This window comes from Oncorhynchus masou, chromosome 28 (assembly GCF_036934945.1).
Source record: "Oncorhynchus masou masou isolate Uvic2021 chromosome 28, UVic_Omas_1.1, whole genome shotgun sequence".
Lineage (NCBI taxonomy): Eukaryota > Metazoa > Chordata > Actinopteri > Salmoniformes > Salmonidae > Oncorhynchus > Oncorhynchus masou.
In genome coordinates this window covers 65,327,789-65,340,135 of record NC_088239.1, presented here as the reverse complement: position 1 = coordinate 65,340,135, position 12,347 = coordinate 65,327,789, and the positions used below count along the sequence as shown (strand labels likewise).

Here is a 12,347-nt window from a genome sequence, read left to right as displayed (position 1 = left end):
TAGCGACAACATGACACAGACGTGACAGGTGCTCCTCTACGGACAGACGGCGTGAGTCAAGTCGCTCTGGTTGGGTGGCTCTCTGTGAGGGTTCTCTGGTTTATTTAATTGGATCTCCGTTAGCAGCTACTCTTCCTGGAGTCCACACAAAACAAGACAATTAACAAACACTGATACAATGATATACAAACAATACAACAATTTTTTTGTGTGTGTTGGAGTGTGTGTGTGTGTGTGTGTGTGTCCCCTCACAGTCCCAGCCATTCTCTGAGATATATTTTAATCTTTTTTTTTAAAGGTCACTTTACGGTTTGCTTGAGTAATTTGTGATCATGGCTCTATATAGTACTGTGTATTGCCGTGAATTAGTTTTGGACATAGTAACTGTGAAGATAAACTTGATTGCATGTCTTGTGTGTCTGAGCTGAATGTTATTTGCTTATGCAGAGAATCTAATGTTAATTACAGTAATACTTCTCAAAAAAACTACAAGAGAAGCAGTTCATATCTCATTGACCCTCAACCAGGAAAGACTGACATGCATGTCATTGATTGTAGAACTCTATTTGCAGTTAAAGGTGGTACACCTAGAATGTCTCAATGGTTTCTCCTTCTCCCCTAACTTTGTGAATAGGACTTGACCATGATTATTGACCACCCAATGTTATACTTAGGAGATCCTCAACTAGCTTCCTCAACTTGCTCACTGGTCACACCCTTTATACACAACTCCAGTTGAGGTTAGGTCTTAGAGAATGTATTTGGTTCAAAACAATGTTTTTAGTGAGAGGGGTCCACATAGATGTTTAGATGAGACTCTCTGTTGTGTCCCAGCATCTGTGCGTCAGAGACACAAGAAGATCAAGATAGGCCACAGGGTCACACCTGGTAGCTGCTGGGGCCTGACGGGAACTCACAGTGGGATGATAAAAATAAATACAATGTTTGAGATATAATTGATAAAAATGGGAGTTGAGGTTATCAGTTTTGTTTGAACATGAGGGGGAAGCTTGGGGGGTAAAAAATGGCTTACGTGCCATTGTTGTTGTTCTGTTGGACATGTAGCATTTCTTATTTACCAGTAAATGAGGGACACAGCAGGCATAGTGTGTCTTTGAGAGAGGATGTTGTTTGTTTTCAGACAAAGACGTAAGTGGGGATATTTCTTGTAAACCCCGTCTTTGAGCTACAGGAAAGATGTGACTAGTGTTTTTTTGCGAGAGTGCGTCTGCACCATCGCCCACTCACACAATACATAGACGTAAAGACAGCGTTTTTATTTAGAAATATGATTAATCTGTTGAACAGCTGACTCATTATATAATTTTATTTGTGCGATCGGTAAAAACAGAATTATTTGTGCCAGTTTCCTCAGAAGATACAGTACCAGTCAAAAGTTTGGACACACCGACTCATTCAAGGGATTTCTTTTTTTTTTACTAATGTGCTCATTTTGACGGCAGCAATTATTTTAGGAACCAGGAAGATAAGGTCACATAGATAAGGTAAACCAATAGAGTAGTTCTCTTAACCCATAAAAAAAATCTGATCTCTATTCAAAAAGAATGGCGGTTCAATTCAGTGCCACAGACTTTGCTGATAGCTACTTTATTGAGGAAAAATGTACTTACTAAGACTGTGATAATGTGGCTGTTCCACCTAGCTACAATATCTTTAGATGAATGCACTAACTGTAAGTCACTCTGCTAAATTACTCAAATGGAAACATACATTTTGAGAAAGTAGTTCTTCAGCAGCACAAAATTAAGCTGGCAAAACCAACTTGAAAACATTCCTTCAAAATAAGAGTACCAATAGAAAAGCTTTAAGAATATATCTCTTTGAAGCGTTCTACTGCAAGGAATGTGTGTTAGAGATGCTATGTCTTCAAAATACCTCTTTTGTTTTGAAGTTTTAAACCGGAAGTGTGTTTTCTATTACTGCCTATTGCTCTGCCTTCCTCTCTAGTTTATCTCACTGAAAAAAACTTGATGGAACAAGAACAGACAGACTTTTTTACAGAGATGTGACCTCGCTGGACATCTATAGAGATCTGCCTATATTTTTAAGAGTTAGAGTTTATTAATTCATAGGACTATTCAGAAACTGTGGCAATGGGGAAACTGTTAAAAAAAAAACTTGTTTCATCTCTTTTGCTGGATGTGACCTTTCAGTCAAAAGGTAAAGACAACTCCTTATTATTGATGACCGTTTATCAATAAGTAATAATTATTGAAATACTTCTAAACTGAAATTATACAAAAATACCATTTAGTGATGGTTTCTAATAGAGGTCGACCGATTATGATTTTTCAACGCCGATACCAATAACGATTATTGGAGGACCAAAAAAAGCTGATACCTATTAATCGCCTAATTATTTTTTTGTTGTAATAATGACAATTACAATAATACTGAATGAACACTTATTTTAACTTAATACATCAATAAAATCAATTTAGCCTCAAATAAATAATGAAACATGTTCAATTTGGTTTAAATAATGCAAAAAAGTGTTGGAGAAGAAAGTAAAAGTGCAATATGTGCCATGTAAAAAAGATAACGTTTAAGTTCCTTGCTCAGAACATGAGAACATATGAAAGCTGGTGGTTCCTTTTAACATGAGTCTTCAATATTCCGAGGTAAGAAGTTTTAGGTTGTAGTCATTATAGGAATTATAGGACTATTTCTCTCTATACCATTTGTATTTCATTAACCTTTGACTATTGGATGTTCTTATAGGCACTTTAGTACTGCCAGTGTAACAGTATAGCTTCCGTCCCTCTCCTTGCCCCTACCTGGGCTCGAACCAGGAACACATCGACAACAGCCACCCTCGAATCATCGTTATCCATCGCTCAACAAAAGCCGCGGCCCTTGCAGAGCAAGGGGAACAACTACTCCAAGTCTCAGAGCGAGTGACATCACCGATTGAAACGCTATCAGCGTGCACCCTGCTAACTAGCTAGCCATTTCACATCGATTACACCAGCCTAATCTAGGGAGTTGATAGGCTTGAAGTCATAAACAGCTCAATGCTTGAAGCACAGCGAAGAGCTGCTGGCAAACGCACAAAAGTGCTGTTTGAATGAATGCTTACGAGCCTGCTGCTGCCGACCATCGTTCAGTCAGACTGCTCTATCAAATGTCAAATCATAGACTTAATTATAACACACAGAAATACGAGCCTTTGGTTATTAATATGGTCGAATCCGGAAACTATGATTTTGAAAACAAAATGTTTATTCTTTCAGTGAAATATGGAACCTTCCCTTATTTTGTCTAATGTGTGGCATCCCTAAGTCTAAATATTGCTGTTACATTGTACAACCTTCAATGTTATGTCATAATTATGTACAATTCTGGCAAATTAATTATGGTTTTTGTTAGGAATAAATGGACTTCACACAGTTCGCAACGAGCCAGGTGGCCCAAACTGCTGCATATACCCTGCTTGCACGGAACGCAAGAGAAGTGACAATTTCCCTAATTATAAGAAAATCATGTTAGCAGGCAATATTTACTAAATATGCAGGTTTAAAAATATATACTTGTGTATTGATTTTAAAGAAAGGGATGGATGTTTATGGTTAGGTTTGATGCAACGACAGTGCTAAATCGTCACCCGTTTGGTGAAGTAGGCTGTGATTCGATGAGAAATTAACAGGCACCGCATCGATTATATGCAACGCAGGACACGCTAGATAAACTAGTAATATCATCAACCATGTGTAGTTAACTAGTGAGTAAGTTAAGATTGATTGCTTTTTATAAGATAAGTTTAATGCTAGCTAGCAACTTACCTTGGCTTCTTGCTGCCCTCGCGTAACAGGTAGTCAGCCTGCCACGCAGGCTCCTCGTGAAGTGCAATGTGAGGCAGGTGGTTAGAGAGTTGGACTAGTAACCAGAAGGTTGCAAAAACGAATCCCCGAGCTGACAAGGTAAAAATCTATCGTTCTGCCCCTGAACAAGGCAGGTAACCCACCATCCCTAAGCCGTCATTGAAAATAAGAATGTGTTCTTAACTGACTTGCCTAGTTAAATAAAAGGTGTAACAAAAATGTTTGTTTTTTTAAACGCCAAATTGGTGTCCAAAAATGTCCGATTGTTATGAAAACTTGAAAATCGGCCCTAATTAAATCCGTCGACTTCTAGTTTCTAATAATAATTTATTTTGCCAACAGTGAGATTTATCCAGTTTCATCCAAAGGGGACTATAATAACATTTAACACAAAATATATATTAAAATGTCAATATGTTTTTTGTAATAACTTACCTATATTTATACAGTAGATATGTGAATCACTGAACCAAAGCCTTATGTATGATTTAACTAATCGACAGGGCACAGATAGACTGCTCTCTCTCTTCTGATTCAGTCACTGGTCCTGTGTTCCAGCATGTTACAGTGAAAACCATGTGTTTGACTAACACCCGAGTCCTTTCCTTGTCAGCGGCTCTACTCATTACCATAGATAGGAAACTCTGTCCTCATGCCATGTCAAATTACCTTAATGTACTGTATGCTTTATCATATTGGAAAACCAAATGCATATTGTTATTTTTATTGTATATTTCTCTTTCAGTTCTTAATTGTCACTTCTCATGTCATACAGTCAGCTTCAAAAGTATTGGGACATTTTGGGTTGTTTTGGTTCTGTTCTCCCATTATTTTGTGCCCAATAGAAATTAATGGTAAATAATGTATTGTGTCATTTTGGAGTCACTTTATTGTAAATTAGAATATGCTTCTACATTCATGTGGATGGTACCATGATTACGGATAGTCCTGAATGAACCGTGAATAATGATGAGTGAGAAAGTTACATGCACAAATATCATTCCGCCATGAAAATGCTAACCTCCCCTGTTATTGTAATGGTGAGAGGTTAGCAGATGTTGGAGGTATGATATTTGTACATCTGTAAGTGTGTCTTACTCATCATTAATCATGGTAGCATACAGAAATATATTCTCTTATTTAGAATAAAAGTGTCTCGAAAAATTACACTACACATTATTTACCATTAATTTCTACAGTGCAAAAAAATTATCAAAACAAACAGCATATGCATCCAACAAGTTTATAGTCACAAGATTGATGTAATCACTGTGTGCTAGGAATATAGGACCAAATACTAAACTTGACTACTTTAATACACAAGTATTTCTACCAGCATGTCGCATGTGCAACCAGAGGGGAAAAAAAACTTTACTCTACACAAAGAAACACATACAAAGCTCTCCATCGCCCTCCATTTGGCAAATCTGACAATCATTCTATTCTCCTGATTCCTGCTTACAAGCAAAAACTAAAGCAGGAAGTACCAGTGACTCGCTCTATATGGAACTGGTCAGATGACGCGGATGCTACGCTACATGACTGTTTTGCTAGAACAGACTGGAATATGTTCCGGGATTCATTCAATGGCATTGAGTATACTACCTCAGTCACAGGCTTCATCAATAAATGCATCGACGACATCGTCCCCACAGTGACCGCACGTACATATCCCAACCAGAAGCCATGGATTACAAGCAACAACCGCACCCAGCTAAAGGCTAGGAGCTGCTGCTCTCAAGGAGTGGGACACTAATTCGGATGCTTATAAGAAATCCTGCTATGCCCTCAGACAAACCATCAAACAGGCAAAGCATCAATACAGAACAAAAATTGAATCCTACTACAACGGCTCTGATGCTCGTCGGATGTGGCAGGGCTTGCAAACTATTACGCACTACAAAGGGAAACCCACCCGTGAGCTGCCAAGTGACACAAGCTTAACAGTTGGGCTAAAATACTTTTATGCTCGCTTCGAGGCAAGCAATATCGAAGCAGGCATGAGAGCACCAGCTGTTCCAGACGACTGTGTGATCATGCTCTCCTGTGGCCAATATGAGCAAGACCTTTAAACAGGTCAACATTCACAAGAAGATTACCAGGAAGTGTACTCAGAGCATTCGCAGACCAACTGGCAAGTGTCTTCACTGACATTTTCAACCTCTCCCTGACCGAGTCTGTAATACCTACATGTTTCAAGCAGACCACCATAGTCCCTGTGCCCAAGAAAGCTAAGCTAACCTGCCTAAATGACTACTTTTTTATTTTTATTTTTTTATTTCACCTTTATTTAACCAGGTAGGCTAGTTGAGAACAAGTTCTCATTTACAACTGCGACCTGGCCAAGATAAAGCATAGCAGTGTGAACAGACAACACAGAGTTACACGTGGAGTAAACAATTAACAAGTCAATAACACAGTAGAAAAAAAAGGGGAGTCTATATACAATGTGTGCAAAAGGCATGAGGAGGTAGGCGAATAATTACAATATTGCAGATTAACACTGGATTGATAAATGATCATGTACAGGTAGAGATATTGGTGTGCAAAAGAGCAGAAAAGTAAATAAATAAAAACTGTGGGGATGAGGTAGGTGAAAATGGGTGGGCTATTTACCAATAGATCATGTACAGCGGCAGCGATCGGTTAGCTGCTCAGATAGCTGATGTTTGACCCATGCCAAATATTTGGCATGGGTCAGTTTGCTGTACTGCACTGTAGCACTCACATCGGTAGCCATGAAGTGCTTTGAAAGGCTGGGCATGGCTCACAAACACCATCATCCCGGTAACCCTAGACCCACTCCAATTCACCACCCCAACAGATCCACAGATGACCCAATCTCAATCTCACTCCACATTGCCCTTTCCCGCCTGGACAAAAGGAGCACATATGTGAGAATGCTGTTCATTGACTACAGTTTAGCGTTCAACACCATAGTGCCCACAAAGCTCATCACTAAGCTAAGGACCCTGGGACTAAACACCTTCCTCTGCAACTGGATCCTTGACTTCCTGAAGGGCTGCCCCCAGGTGGTAAGGGTAGGTAACGCATCTGCCAAGCTGATCCTCCTGTACTCCCTGTTCACCCATGGCTGCGTGGCCAAGAACGACTCCTACACTGCCATTAAGTTTGCTGACGACACAACAGTGGTAGTGATCACCAACAATGATGACCGCCTATAGGGAGGAGGTCAGAGACCTGGCAATGTGATGCCAGGACAACAACCTCTCCCTGAACGTGAGCAAGACAATGGAGCTGATCGTGGACTACAGGAAAAGAAGGGCCGAACACACCCCCATTCACATCGACAGGGCTGTAGTGGAGCGGGTCAAGAGTTTCAAGTTCCTTGGTGTCCACATCACCAACAAATGATCATGGTCCAAACACACCAAGAAAGTTTTGAAGAGGGCAGACAATGCCTTTACCCCCTCAGTAGACTGAAAATATTTGGCATGGGTCACAATATCCTCAAAAAGATCCACAGCTGCACCATCAAGAGCATCCTGACAGATTGCATCACCTATTATGGCAACTGCTCGGTGTCCGACCGTAAGGAGGTAGTGTGTACAGCCCAGCACATCACTGGGGCCAAGCTTCATGCCATCCAGGACCTATATACTAGGCGGTATCAGACAAAGGCCTAAAAAAAGTGTCAGAGACCCCAGTCACCCAAGTCATAGGGGGTTCTCTCTGCTACAGCATAGCAAGCAGTATCGGAGTGCCATGTCTCGGTCCAAAAGGCTCCTTAACAGATTCTACCACCAAGCCATAAGACTGCTGAACAATTAATCAAATGGCCACTCTGACTATTTACATTGACCCCCCCCCCCCCCTTTGTTTTTCTTATCTATTCATAGTCACTTTATGTACAAGTTACCTCAACAAAACCTGTACCCCCACACATTGTCGGTACCAGTACCCCCTGTATGTAGCCTCGTTATTGTTATTTTATTGTGTTACTTTTCATAATTTTTTAAACTTTAGTTTATTTTGTAAATATTTTCTCAACTCTATTTCTTGAACTGCATTGTTGGTTAAGGACTTGTAATAAGTATTTCACAGTTCTACCTGTTGTAGTCGGCGTATGTGACAAATAATAATTTATTTGATTTGATAAGTGAATTTGTCCAAATACTTTTGGTCCCCTAAAATGGGGGAACTATGTACAAAAAGTGCTGTAATTTCTAAACGGTTCACCTGATATGGATGAAAATACCCTCAAATTAAAGCTGACAGCCAACACTGTCATTTCAAATCTAAAGTGTTAGAGCACAGAGCTAAAACAACAACACATCTCACTGTCCCAATTCTTTTGGAGCTCACTGTATATTCCTATGTAAATGAAAATCGCTAACCAAATGAATGTTGAACACACAAGACAAAAGCTGTTTTGAATAGCCTTCAGTGTACTTTCAGTATGAGTTATAGTGCCAAACCCTAATGTCTCCCTCCCTTCATGTCCTCTCCCGGGGAAAAAAGCCAGGAAGTCCAAGAGGAACGTTACTGAAGTGGTAAATCCCAGAACATTTAGAGGAGAAATCATCCAGTTAAAGTCCGTCTCTCTCCCTAATACCACCCAACAGACACAACAAGCACCCCATTCTTCTCCCCTCCTCAGCCCCTCTGCCCTTACCCCTCCGGCGCTGCGGTTGCTAAGCAATGACACAGCGGAGTAACTTGCCGGCCCTCTGAGCACACGGGTCATACCATGCTTTTATGTGCTGGCCGTTGTCATGGGGATCCCGGCCAACGTTGCCATCTTGTCTGCCGGGGCCACTAAAGTCAGGACAGTGTCGTCAACCATCCTCTACTGCAGCCTGGCCATCTCCGACCTCTTCCTCCTCTCTCTCTCTCATCGTCAAGGCCCACTACCATCTCCACGGCAACCACTGGATGTTCAGCGAGACTGCCTGCCGTGTTGGCACAGCCTGTTTCTATGGCAACCTCTACTGCTCGGCCCACACGCTAGCCTGCCTTAGCATCAAGCGCTACCTGGCTGTGGTGCACCCCTTCCTCTACAAGAGCCTTCCCAAGTGGGCGTGCACCGTTTGGGCCAGTTTGGCTGTGTGGGGGGTGTTTGGGGCTGCCGTCATACCTAAACTACTGGTCCGTCAGAGCTACCGCCTACCCCAGCTCGGCCTCACCACCTGCCATGATGTACTCCCCGGGACTACAGCTCCCATGCTCCTCTGCTCTACTACAATATGGGCCTGACAATCCCGGGTCTATTAGTCCCGCTGGTGGTCATGGCTGTGTGTTACACACGGATCGTCCGAGAACTCAACCGCTCGCACCACGACTGGACACTGTATGTCAAGGCAAGCTCACTGGTGTTTGTGATCTTCGTGGCATGTTTCGGCCCTGCCGCGACCGTCTACTTCCTGCATTACGAATGCCTGTTGGAGGGTCGGAGAGGAGAGCTTCTATGGCTACTTCAAGGTAGCAGTGTGTCTGTGCTGCCTGCATGCCTGCCTGGACCCGTTCCTCTTCCTCCTCATGTCTAAATCAGATGGATCTAAACTCTACTTCATGACCCTCAAGGGGAAGACACTGAACATCTCCACCTGAATCTTAATCTGGATTAGAATCTGGATTAAAAGTGTGATCAGAATAATCAGAAAACGTCCCTGAGCATCCCCAACTCAATTTGACATGATCTGGATTAGAACCTGCATCACAGGCCTACATTTGTGTCAGAGATCTCAATCTGTAGCTAAACTGTCAATGTATGTGACTGACTATCAGAGCATCCTCTCTATTTCTGAGTATCCTATTCACTTATTCTGAATGAAGATTTGGAACATAAACAGGATCAGGACATTTATGGATCTCAGTGTAAATGGGACAACATCTGGTTTAGGATCTAGTTCCATATGTGATATCTGTTTGGATTTGTATGTGACTCTGCTGTTTTTTTCTGTTTGAGCTGGAAACCAGACGGCAGAAACAGGACCTTTCTGACAACGAACAGATAGTAATGTCAACTACTGTATCAATAACTGTACACTGTATTCCGAGTAAACTGGAATTATATATTGTGTGTGGTGTGTGTATGGACTTGTGTAGGTGTATTATTATTTACATACAAAACAAGCTTTGTTGATCAATGCTTGGCTCTTTCAGTACATGTTATTTAAAGAGAATGTTTTAAATGTACCATGTAGTTACACCAAGTGTACAAGAACATTAGGAACACCTGCTCTTTCCATGATAGACTGAACAGGTGAATCCAGGTGAAAGCTATTATCCCTTATTGTTAAATCCACTTCAGTCACTATAGATGAAGGGGAGGAGACAGGTTAAAGAAGGATTTAAGCCTTGAGACATGGTTGTGTACAGTTGAAGTCGGAAGTTTACATACACCTTAGCCAAATACATATAAACTAAGTTTCACAATTCCTGACATTTAATCCTGGTAAAATTCCCTGTCTTAGGTCAGTTAGGATCACCACTTTATTTTAAGAATGTGAAATGTCAGAATAATAGTAAAGAATTATTTATTTAAGATTTTATTCCTTTCATCACATTCCCAGTGGGTCAGAAGTGTACATACAATCAGTTAGTTTAAGGCAATGCTACCAAATACTATTTAAACTTGGGTCAAACGTTTCAGGAAGCCTTCCACACGCTTCCCCCAATAAATTGGGTGAATTTTGGCCCATTCCTCCTGACAGAGCTGGTATAACTGAGTCAGGTTTGTAGGCCTCCTTGCTCGCACGTGCCTTTTCAGTTCTACCTACAAATGTTCTATAGGATTGAGGTCACGGCGTTGTGATGGCCACTCCAATACCTTGACTTTGTTGTTCTTAAGCCATATTGCCACAACTTTGGAAGTATGCTTGGGGTCATTGTCCATTTGGAAGACCCATTTGCGACCAAGCTTTTAACTTCCTGACTGATGTCTTGAGATGTTGCTTCAAAATATCCACATAATTTTCCTTCGTCATGATGCCATCTATTTTGTGAAGTGCACCAGTCCCTCCTGCAGCAAAGGATCCCCACAACATGAGGCTACCACCCCCGTGCTTCACGGTTGAGATGGTGTTCTTCAGCTTGCAAGCCTAACCCTTTTTCCTCCAAACACAACTATGGTCATTATGGCCAAACTGTTCTATTTTTGTTTCATCAGACCAGGGGCCTGTTGCACAAAAGTAGAATTAAGACATCCGGGATAAATGACTCAGCTGAGCTCAATGAAGCCAAAACATGTGCGTCCAGGCTTAATTGGTTGCACAAAGACCAAGCCAGGATGAGCAGACACGGATTCATTAAGCCAGGTGAAACCAATCCTGGATAGGTGCGCGCTCACGGCTCACTCAAATAGACCCCGCCACAGATCACAGATTAACTGATTTACCATGGCAACTAGAGCCGCGTACTTTTCCCCGTCGGAAGCACAAATCCTCATGGAGGCATACGAGGAGGTAAAATATATAATTAAGAAGAAAGGCAACACCGCCACAGTGATAAAGCAACGAGAAAAAGCGTGGCAAAGTATTGCAGACCGCCTGAATGCGTAAGTAGTGCACAATTACACACTCACCGTTCCGCTGAAACATCACAATTCAAATATTTAATTCACATCTCCAAAAATGCAGTTGTACTGTAATTATGAAACGGTTAAATTTTTAATTGAAATGCACTGCAGATATGAGTGAAATTGTGTAAAGTAACTCCATCACACTGTATAAAGCTATGATAAATTTGATATTTTTACTGAAAACAAGACAAAAATACCAAGTAATTTTTTGCAGTGTGACTCCATTAAATGTGTGTGTGTGTGTAGATTAAACATGAACGGGCCAAAACGGACATGGCAGCAGGTCAAAATCAAATACAAGAACATTCTGCAGAATGGTATGGTCCCTGACTAATATTTAACAAAGCACAAGCATATATTGTACCCAGAAGGTGCCTGCTCACACATTGTCTGTACTGTTTTAGCAGTGAAAAGAATACCCACAGACAAGGCACGGGTGGTGGGTCACCAAAGGCTGACCTTACCCCAGCAGAGGACATGGCCTTGGAGCTAAATAAAGGCAGGCCCGTCTTAGAGGGGATCCCTGGGGGAAAGAGACGAGCATAGGTTCCTCCCAAGATGCCACCCGCTTCATTCAAGGTATGTCCTTCCATCTCTACATGGGATACAACCACATTCATATTGAATCAATTTGGACTGTCTGACTTTGGTTTACCTATTGCCTTGCAGTGTCTGGCAGCACTGTGTTCCTGTTAGAGCCACCAGCACAAGCACCAGACGATGCTGATCCAGTGAGTACTCCATCAAAGGCATACTGTAGGCCTGGCATGTCTTGTCTACTAGCTTCAATATGAATCCGATTAAATGTGATAGGGTGAAGGCCCCAGTGCAGCAGCAACAGCACATGATGGAGACGATGATGAGGAGGAGACCATCTCTCTGGATTCCAGAAGGCATGAGGTATCATGTTAAGACTGTGAAAGTACTATTGAGGAGTCCTCATCAAAATCAAAAAATCTAAT

The 12,347-nt window shown here is 41.6% G+C and overlaps 1 pseudogene; it reads left to right on the top strand.

Moving 5' to 3' along the window:
• Positions 1 to 7,297: 7,297 nt before the first annotated feature.
• Positions 7,298 to 9,413, top strand: LOC135517039 (proteinase-activated receptor 3-like; annotated as a pseudogene).
• The last annotated feature ends 2,934 nt before the right edge of the window (positions 9,414 to 12,347 follow it).